We start from the raw sequence: 11,370 nt of genomic DNA, 5'->3' as shown, positions 1-11,370 counted from the left end.
CTCCTCGATGACACCGGACACATCAAAATTGTCAACTTTGGCTTATCGTCAGCGAATGTGTCTGAGTAGGATGCCATAGATGCCTCTATTGTCACGCCTGGTTAGATAACACCAAAGTTAAGGAACATCCCTGTCTGATTAATCAGTGTTCCCCAACTCTGGTCCTCAAGAGCCACCAACAGGTCATGTTTTCAGGATTTCCTTAGTATTGCACAGGTGATAACTGCATCACAAGGACAGACGAGAATTCAATCACCTGTGCAATACTAAGGAAATCCTGAAAACATGACCTGCTGGTGGCTCTTGAGGACCGGAGTTGGGGAACACTAATGTAGATAGTAGGACTGAGTAATAATTTGATCTGTCATCCGGTTCACATCTAATCACAGATCCTCATGGCCTCTGTGTGTAAGTCCCCTCACCAGTATCGCCTCATCTCCTATCTTATGTTCCCACCGATAATGGATGGAGAAGGCTGCAATCATCTGGTAGACTCATTTTCCTTTGGCGTTATCCTGTTTACGAAAAGTGTAGGTGGCCAGCCGTTCTACAGCCAAGACTCAATAGAGGAATACTACCAATCGCTGCAAGTGGACATCCCTTATTTTCCATCTGGCATCTGCCCTGATGCCATTGATATCATAGAGGAGGTGAGTGGGATCAGATGGAGAAGGGTGATGAGGGATTATAAGGTGATATAGGAGATAACATGGGGACATCTCATACACACTGTGTAATAACGTGTCAGTAATAATACATAATGTAATAACTAATATATGTTTTCTTTCCAGCTCCTCTGCAAAACTCCATTTGCCCGATAGGCCATTACATCGTACATCAGATCCCACCCGTTCCTCTACTGCATAGACTGGAGCGATGTGGAATCCAGTAAAGCTGACCCATCATTCCCATGGGACTTATGTAAGTATCGCACATAAGGACATCCACAGTGTCCTCACTGCCCAGTAATACACATACACTTTATCACTATACCCCCCTGTATACAGTATATATGTGAGGAGCTGATTCTGACATGTATATTTCTCTTCTTCCAGGAGTATTGGGCTGATAAAAAAAATCAGCCCCATGCGAGTAACAGCCAACAACAAACCTTTCACCATGTAACAGCCACGTAGATTTGAGCACCAACCATCCAGGGACTTATTCTGGTGGACAAATTTGGGATCAGGAAGGAATTCTTTTTCCCTTATATGGGGATAATCAAACAAATTGTCCTTGGGGGTTATTTTCCACCTTCCTCTGGATTAACACAGCGAGTCATTAAAGGCTAAAATTGAACGAATTCTTACAACCATTGTCACGTCCTCTGATACTTACCGTATATACTCGAGTATAAGCCGACCCGAGTAGTATAAGCCGACCCCCCTAATTTTGCCACAAAAAGCTGGGAAAACTTAATGACTCGAGTAAAAGCCTAGGGTGGGAAATGCAGCAGCTACCGGTAAATGTCAAAAGTAAAAATAGATACCAATAAAAGTAAAATTAATTGAGACATCAGTAGGGTAAGTGTTTTTGAATATCCATATTGAATGCTCCATAAAGTTTGATGGGCCCCATTAGATGCTCCATATTAAAATATGCCCCATATAATCCTGCATAAAGGGTAATAAGGGCCCCATAACATGCTCCATAGACACATTTGCCCAATATAATGCTGCACAAGTGTTATGCCCCCCTAAGATGCTCCATACAGTCACTTGCCCCATATAATGCTGCACAAGCGTTATGGCCCCATAAGATGCTCCATACAGTCACTTGCCCCATATAGTGCTGCACAAACGTTATAGCCCCATAAGATGATCCGTACAGACACTTGCCCCATATAGTGCTGCACAATCGTTATAGCCCCATAAGATGCTCCGTACAGTCACTTGCCCCATATAGCGCTGCACAAACGTTATGGCCCCATAAGATGCTCCAGACAGCCACTTGCCCCATTATAATGCTGCACAAGTGTTATGGCCCCATAAGATGCTCCGTACAGTCACTTGCCCCATATAGTGCTGCACAAACGTTATGGCCCCATAAGATGCTCCATACAGTCACTTGCCCCATATAGCGCTGCACAAACGTTATGGCCCCATAAGATGCTCCATACAGTCACTTGCCCCATTATCATGCTGCACAAACGTTATGGCCCCATAAGATGCTCCATACAGTCACTTGCCCCATATAGCACTGCACAAACGTTATGGCCCCATAAGATGCTACAGACAGCCACTTGCCCCATATAGCGCTGCACAAACGTTATGGCCCCATAAGATGCTCCATACAGTCACTTGCCCCATTATAATGCTGCACAAACGTTATGGCCCCATAAGATGCTCCATACAGTCACTTGCCCCATATAGTGCTGCACACACGTTATGGCCCCATAAGATGCTCCATACAGTCACTGCCCCTTATAGTGCTGCACAAACATTATGGCCCCATACAGTTGCTCCGTACAGTCACTTGCCCCCTTATAGTGCTGCACAATTGTTATGGCTCCATAAGATGCTCCATACAGTCACTTGCCCCATATGCTGTGGCTGCGATAAAAAATAAGAATCACATACTCACCTCTCCGTCGCTCAGGACCCCGACACTTTCACCTGCTCCTCGTTCGGGTGCGGCTCCGTCCTCAGAACTGACGTTCAGCAGAGGGCACGCACTGACAACATCATCGCACCCTCTGACCTGAGCCAGAGGACGCTGATGACGGAGCCGCACCGGAATGAGAAGAGGTAAATATCGCGCAGCCCTGCGCTCCCCCTCCCCGTATACTTACCTGCTCCTGGCGCGGTGTAGACTCTGCTTCTCCCGGCGCCGCATATTCTTCCTGTACTGAGCGGTCACCGTTACCACTCATTACAGTAATGAATATGCGGCTCCACCCCTATGGGAGGTGGAGCCGCATATTCATTACTGTAATGAGCGGTACCATGTGACCGCTCAGTACAGGAAGAATATGCAGCGCTGGAAGAAGTAGGGACACGCAGGGACCACACCAGGAGTAGGTGAGTATAATTAGATAGCCCCCGCTCCCCCTCCCCTGCTGTCTCCTGGGTATGACTCGAGTATAAGCCGAGAGGGGGACTTTCAGTCTAAAAAAGTGGGCTGAAAATCTTGGCTTATACTCGAGTATATACGGTACCTGTCCGGCCGGCGCGCTCCCGATATAGTCCCTCGCTGCATTCCGCTCGGGTTCACGCATGCGCAGTAGCGCTTCTTCCGCCGCCAGGGGTTCTGGGAGGTCGTGACCCATTGGCTCCGCCCCAACATGGCAGTGTCCACCGGGTATTTCTGTTCGGCATTTACCCAGGTAAGACGCTTGTGTATCTTTGTTGTAGCGGCGCCTGCCTAGCCCAGGTGGTCCTCTTCGTCCTCAGGTCTCGTGTCTCTTCTGCGCTCTCGCTAGCCTTGTGCCTTTTCTCCTTCTTGCTAGTCTGTTAGTAGCCTTTTCCCTGGTTGTCTTGTCCCCTCCATTCCTTTGCCTCGTCCTTGTCCTATTGTCTTCCCTGTGTCTCAGTCCATTAACATATCCATCGTTTACTATTTTCTTTTTCTCTTCCTTTCCAGCTCCCAGCCTTCAGCCACCCTCAGTTCCTGATTCTTCTTTGTTTCCCGTTTTCACCAATCTTCGTTTTGCCCCAGTCGTCCCTTTGGCTCCGGCAGCTGTGGTTCTATCCCCCTTGGGCCTGTTCCTAATGCTCCCTGTATAGGGGTGGTTCCATCTGGTTCGCTCGTCCTCGGGGGCTCTGGAGCCGTGACCCAGAGGGTCCACTTTTGGGTTTCTTCCCCTAGTATCCAATCCGTGATAACCATAATTGCTATATCAACATCTGACCAACTTATCTACAACATAGCGGAAATGGACAAATAGAAGGAAGCGGCTGCTCCTTATCATCTACCAGATATGAACAGATAGAAGGAAGCAGCTGCTCCTTCACCTACCTGGCCATGGACAGACAAAAGGAAGCGGCTGCTCCTTCACCAATATAAACATGGACAGACAAAAGGCCATATGGTTAACATGTTGTAGGCTGAACATCCTAGAGGAATCAACGAAAACTCCAACTAGACGGATCACATTTCATAAATCCCTGCTTTTTGCCTCTCTGTCATGTGTGATCCAGACCTGGATTTCCAAAAACAACACAAGCCTAAGCCGAGGCCTGAGGAGCAGAGTCATCACCATTGTTATCTGCTCCATTATCTTGTATAATAATATAAATGATGATGTTCAGTAAATTACAAAATATTAAAATCCATACAAGTTTTGGTGTAATCGCCTTTTTTATTTTTGGCTTTTTATGCAGGACTGGGATCCCAAAGCGCTGTTTTAAAGTCACTGATGAAAAAAGCAATGGTGGTGGAAGAGACTCACTTGCCAACTCCTTATCCTAACCTGATGTACTGTTCACTCCTGAACAAGCGACACTACTCTGTGTCCTCCTCCTCCTGGACCTGTCGGCTGCCTTTGACACAGTGGACCATTCCCTAATATTACAGACCCTCTCATCTCTTGGCGTCACAGACTTGGCCCTATCCTGGATCTTGTCATACCTAACAGACCGGACATTGTGTCTCCCACTCACACACACCACCTCCTCACCTCGCCCCCTAGCTGTCGGAGTTCCGCAAAGTTCAGTCCAAGGGCCCCTGCTCTTCTCCATTTCCACCTTTGGCCTGGGACAGCTCATAGAATCTCATGTCTTTCAGTATCTCCTCTAAGCTGATGACACACAGATCTACATCTCTGGACCAGATATCATCACCCTACTAACCAATGTTTGTTGGCTATTTCATCCTTCTTCTCCACTAGATTTCTAAAACTTAACATGGAGAAAACAGAATTCATCATCTTTCCCCCATCTCACGCGACCCCCCTCCAATGGACCTATCCATTAAACGGCTGCCCACTCTCCCCAGTCCCACAAGCTCGCTGCCTCGGGGTAATCCTTGACGCTGATCTCTCAAAGCGCATATCCAAGCCCTTTCCACTTCCTGTTGACTTCAACTCAAACATTTTTCACGGATCCGTACATTCCTCAACCAAGAATCTGCAAAAACCCTAGTCCATGCCCTCATCATCTCTCGCCTTGACTACTGCAACCTCCTGCTCTGTGGCCTCCCCTCTAACACTCGACTAATCCACCTGTCCCCCCGCTATTCCCCGGACTCTCCTCTCTGTCAATCCCTTCACTGGCTCCCCATTACCCAGAGACTCCATTTCAAAACCCTAACCATGACGTACAAAGCCATCCACAACCTGTCTCCTCCATACATCTGTGACCTTGTCTCCCGGTACTTACCTGCATGCAACCTTTGATCCTCACAAGATCTCCATCTCTACTCCCCTATTATCCCCTCTTCCCACAATCGCATACAAGATTTCTCTCACGCATCACCCCTACTCTGCAACTCTACCACAACATCAGACTCTCGCCTACCAGCGAAACCTTCAAAAAGAACCTGAAGACCCACCTCTTCAAGCCTACAACCTGCAGTAACCACCGATTGACCAAACCGCTGCACAACCAGCTCTACCCTCGCCTACTGTATCCTCGTGGGCAGGGTCCTCTCTCCTCCTGTACCAGCTATGACTTGTATTGTTTTAAGATGATTGTACTTGTTTTTATTATGTATACCCCTCCTCACATGTAAAGCGCCATGGAATAAATGGCGCTATAATAATACATAATAATAACTGCTGCACTTTATTGCATATAGACTGCTTGGCTTATTAACCAGGCTTAATGTCTCCTTACAATAGCAAGGTGACATTAACCCTTTATTACCCCATATCCCACCGCTACAGTCAGTGGGAAGAGAGAGGCCAAGTGCCGGAATAGGCGCATCTTCCAGATGTGCCTTTTCTGGGGTGGCTGGGGGCAGAAGATTTAGCCAGGGGGCCAATAACCGTGGTCCCTCTCCAGGCTATTAATATCTGCCCTCAGTCACTGGCTTTACTACTCTGGAGGAGAAAATTGTGCGGGAGCCCACGCCAGTTTTTTTTCCATGATTTAATTTTTTAACACCTACAGCTCAAAAATTTTACACACACACACTACTAACATTATTAGTGAGGAATATATCAAAATAAACAGATATGCAATGGTTTACTGTATGTTAACCATGTCTCATACCCTGTCGGCTTCAGTAATGATTTTACAGAACCCGACAATTATCGGCTATATTGCTATCTAGCTGTGTATGATATATAAATATATATATACAGTGGGGCAAAAAAGTATTTAGTCAGTCAGCAATAGTGCAAGTTCCACCACTTAAAAAGATGAGAGGCGTCTGTAATTTACATCATAGGTAGACCTCAACTATGGGAGACAAACTGAGAAAAAAAAATCCAGAAAATCACATTGTCTGTTTTTTTAACAATTTATTTGCATATTATGGTGGAAAATAAGTATTTGGTCAGAAACAAACAATCAAGATTTCTGGTTCTCACAGACCTGTAACTTCTTCTTTTAGAGTCTCCTCTTTCCTCCACTCATTACCTGTAGTAATGGCACCTGTTTAAACTTGTTATCAGTATAAAAATACACCTCTGCACACCCTCAAACAGTCTGACTCCAAACTCCACTATGGTGAAGACCAAAGAGCTGTCAAAGGACACCAGAAACAAAATTGTAGCCCTGCACCAGGCTGGGAAGACTGAATCTGCAATATCCAACCAGCTTGGAGTGAAGAAATCAACAGTAAGAGCAATAATTAGAAAATGGAAGACATACAAGACCACTGATAATCTCCCTCGATCTGGGGCTCCACGCAAAATCCCACCCCGTGGGGTCAGAATAATCACAAGAACGGTGAGCAAAAATCCCAGAACCACGCGGGGGGACCTAGTGAATGAACTGCAGAGAGCTGGGACCAATTTAACAAGGCCTACCATAAGTAACACACTATGCCACCATGGACTCAGATCCTGCAGTGCCAGACGTGTCCCACTGCTTAAGCCAGTACATGTCCGGGCCCGTCTGAAGTTTGCTAGAGAGCATTTGGATGATCCAGGGGAGTTTTGGGAGAATGTCCTATGGTCTGATGAAACCAAACTGGAACTGTTTGGTAGAAACACAACTTGTCGTGTTTGGAGGAAAAAGAATACTGAGTTGCATCCATCAAACACCATACCTATTGTAAAGCATGGTGGTGGAAACATCATGCTTTGGGGCTGTTTCTCTGCAAAGGGGCCAGGACGACTGATCGGGTACATGAAAGAATGAATGGGGCCATGTATCGTGAGATTTTGAGTGCAAACCTCCTTCCATCAGCAAGGGCATTGAAGATGAAACGTGGCTGGGTCTTTCAACATGACAATGATCCAAAGCACACCGCCAGGGCAACGAAGGAGTGGCTTCGTGAGAAGCATTTCAAGGTCCTGGAGTGGCCTAGCCAGTCTCCAGATCTCAACGCTATAGAAAACCTTTGGAGGGAGTTGAAAGTCCGTGTTGCCAAGCGAAAAGCCAAAAACATCACTGCTCTAGAGGAGATCTGCATGGAGGAATGGGCTAACATACCAAGAACAGTGTGTGGCAACCTTGTGAAGACTTACAGAAAACGTTTGACCTCTGTCATTGCCAACAAAGGATATATTACAAAGTATTGAGATGATATTTTGTTTCTGACCAAATACTTATTTTCCACCATAATATGCAAATAAATTGTTAAAAAAACAGACAATGTGATTTTCTGGATTTTTTTTTCTCAGTTTGTCTCCCATAGTTGAGGTCTACCTATGATGTAAATTACAGACGCCTCTCATCTTTTTAAGTGGTGGGACTTGCACTATTGCTGACTGACTAAATACTTTTTTGCCCCACTGTATATGTGTGTGTGTCACTGACATATACATATATATATATATATCTACCTACACTATGTGTACACATTTATTCTATCTATTCTATTTTAACCTGTCGGTGTGATTTTACATTACACCGGCTTTTCTAAAAGACACTGGTGCGTATTTCTCGCAAGTCACGCTGATGGTCCGTGTGGTGTGGGAGTTTTTCTCGCACCCATAGACTTTTCATTGGCGAGTCTCGGCCAATATACGGTGCAAATCGCAGCATGCTGCGATTTCCCTCGCACGTATAATACGGATGATAGGAGCTGCCCCATAGATTAACATTGGTCCGAGTGCTGTGCGATTTTTTTTTATCGCATAGCTCTCGTCCGTATTACGCTCTACTGTGACTTCGGCCTTAAAGGGATAATCATTCAAAGTTTGAAAATTGCTATTTTTTTTTTGAAATTTTTGTCAAATTTCTGATATTTTTATAAATAAATGCAAATCATATAACCAAAATTTACTATTACCATAAAGTATAATGTGTCCAGAAAAAAACAAACTAAAAATCACTGGGATTTGTTGCAGCATTGCAGAGTTATTAGTATGTAAAGTGACAAAAAATTGGGCCGGTCAATAAGGGAAGTGTTTTTGGGGTCATTTTTTTTAAAAGCATTATCCTGTGCAGTATAGTTTTTGTTAGATAGTTAGAAATAATGGTCCAAGTGGCGTTTCCTCATGTTTGCCCAAGTGCAAGCTCCTGTAAATCACATTGTACAACGTTCTTATCGCCCACGGACAAGGGGCAAGGTACATGTGTGATATGGCGGAATACCACATTCCACCAGACTCCAGACATCTAGAAGCATGGCCTATCCTGCTTTTACTACTAGGTATGGGTTTTTTTTTGTGCTATTTTTCCTTTTATTCGGTTCCGTTGTGTTTCCTTACAAAATTTACTTCAGTTTCCTGACCCTGATCAGGCAAAGCAGCTGTCATGGTGCCCAAAAACCCAGGAGGGGCATCTCTGCACCCATTAGGCTGGCGCTACACGTCGACTTTGGTTGTAGCATAATTGTGCGGCCAAAAATCACTACTATGATGATGGGCGCATGTGCCCGATACTTGGGTTTGCCTTGGGCGCTCGAGTGACATGTTCGAGGCTCTGCGGCCGCATGTTTCACGGCTGGTAGCCACATTGAAGCATGCGTCCGGACCCCGTTTTGAGACCCTGACGTGAACCACTGAACGACCCCTTAAAAAACACGTATGAAGCTGGGTATCCAAGAAGTATCGTTTCTCATTGCGGAGATTGACATGCTAATCATGCCGAGATGAGGAGACTTAAAGCCGCAATGCTCCTCTGGGAAATATGAGGCTGGGTATTCATGTGGCATTTGCAAGGCCATAGTGTGCCAACTGTATACAAAGTGCAACAGTCGCCCATAGCAACCAATAAGGTCGCTGCTTTCATTTTCTAAAGAGCCTCTGGGAAATGGAAGCTGATTTCTGATTGGTTGATATGGACAAGCGCTTCCCTTTGCCAGCTGTACAGAATGACAGCGCTGTGTGTGCCTGTGTGCAGTGCAGGCAGCCAGTGCAGCCATTCCTGCCTCATGATACAAGCGTCTCCACAGCAACGAGCAGACACAGGACAGGAACTAGAGCAGCAGGGCGGGGGTTGCCGGGGGAAGAGATAGGAGGAAGCACCGGAAGTGCAGAGCGGTCCATGTGAGTGTATTGTGTACACAGAGTGAGGCTGCAGCTGTCAGCAGCCGGGCAGGGTCCGTGTCTCCTGCACATGTGCTGAGGCCAGAGGAGTAGCAGGCGGCCATTGTGCCAGGAGCTGACAGGCTGGAGCTGCGACCAGGAGCCTCTGAAGGCAAGTGCCGCCTCTACCCAGCTCCTACCACAGCAGCCATGACAGCACCCTGCAATAAAGGCCTGAGCCTCCAGGGGACTGGTGTCTACGTGTTATCTACTGACATACACCCCATAATATGATAATAGCCACCGTACTGTGTACTATACACCCCCATAATATAATATCCACCGTACTGTGTATTATACACCCCATAATATGATAATAACCACCGTACTGTGTATTATACACCCCATAATATGATAATAACCACCGTACTGTGTATTATACACCCCATAATATGATAATAGCCACCGTACTGTGTACTATACACCCCATAATATGATAATAGCCACCGTACTGTGTACTATACACCCCCATAATATAATATCCACCGTACTGTGTATTATACACCCCATAATATGATAATAGCCACCGTACTGTGTACTATACACCCCATAATATAATATCCACCGTACTGTGTATTATACACCCCATAATATGATAATAGCCACCGTACTGTGTACTATACACCCCATAATATAATAATATCCACCGTACTGTGTATTATACATCCCCATAATATAATAATATCCACCGTACTGTGTATTATACACCCCATAATATAATATCCACCGTACTGTGTATTATACATCCCCATAATATGATAATAGCCACCGTACTGTGTATTATACATCCCCATAATATAATATCCACCGTACTGTGTACTATACACCCCCATAATATAATATCCACCGTACTGTGTATTATACACCCCATAATATGATAATAGCCACCGTACTGTGTACTATACACCCCATAATATAATATCCACCGTACTGTGTATTATACACCCCATAATATGATAATAGCCACCGTACTGTGTACTATACACCCCATAATATAATAATATCCACCGTACTGTGTATTATACATCCCCATAATATAATAATATCCACCGTACTGTGTATTATACACCCCATAATATAATATCCACCGTACTGTGTATTATACATCCCCATAATATGATAATAGCCACCGTACTGTGTATTATACATCCCCATAATATAATATCCACCGTACTGTGTACTATACACCCCCATAATATAATATCCACCGTACTGTGTACTATACACCCCCATAATATAATATCCACCGTACTGTGTATTATACACCCCATAATATGATAATAGCCACCGTACTGTGTATTATACACCCCATAATATGATAATAGCCACCGTACTGTGTACTATACACCCCCATAATATAATATCCACCGTACTGTGTATTATACACCCCATAATATAATATCCACCGTACTGTGTATTATACACCCCCATAATATAATATCCACCGTACTGTGTATTATACACCCCATAATATAATATCCACCGTACTGTGTATTATACACCCCCATAATATAATATCCACCGTACTGTGTATTATACACCCCATAATATAATATCCACCGTACTGTGTACTATACACCCCCATAATATAATATCCACCGTACTGTGTATTATACATCCCCATAATATGATAATAGCCACCGTACTGTGTACTATACACCCCCATAATATAATATCCACCGTACTGTGTACTATACACCCCCATAATATAATATCCACCGTACTGTGTATTATACACCCCATAATATGATAATAGCCACCGTACTGTGTATTATACACCCCATAAT

General features: G+C 44.8%; 1 protein-coding gene across 4 annotated transcripts in view; it reads left to right on the top strand.

The window, feature by feature from the left end:
- Positions 1–9,496: 9,496 nt before the first annotated feature.
- Positions 9,497–11,370, top strand: part of WWOX (WW domain containing oxidoreductase) — a 1,078,647-nt gene continuing 1,076,773 nt past the window's right edge. Inside the window, exon 1 of one of the 4 annotated variants that reach the window (XM_069738841.1) lies at positions 9,497–9,544. The gene's annotated coding sequence lies outside the window, so the exon portion shown is untranslated. Of the gene's footprint in view, positions 9,696–11,370 lie in introns of all 4 variants that reach the window. The other 3 variants (XM_069738844.1, XM_069738840.1, XM_069738842.1) reach the window with 3 other exon arrangements.

Source organism: Ranitomeya imitator, chromosome 9, assembly GCF_032444005.1.
Source record: "Ranitomeya imitator isolate aRanImi1 chromosome 9, aRanImi1.pri, whole genome shotgun sequence".
Taxonomy (NCBI): Eukaryota; Metazoa; Chordata; class Amphibia; order Anura; family Dendrobatidae; genus Ranitomeya; species Ranitomeya imitator.
This window is presented reverse-complemented; position numbering and strand designations above follow the sequence as displayed.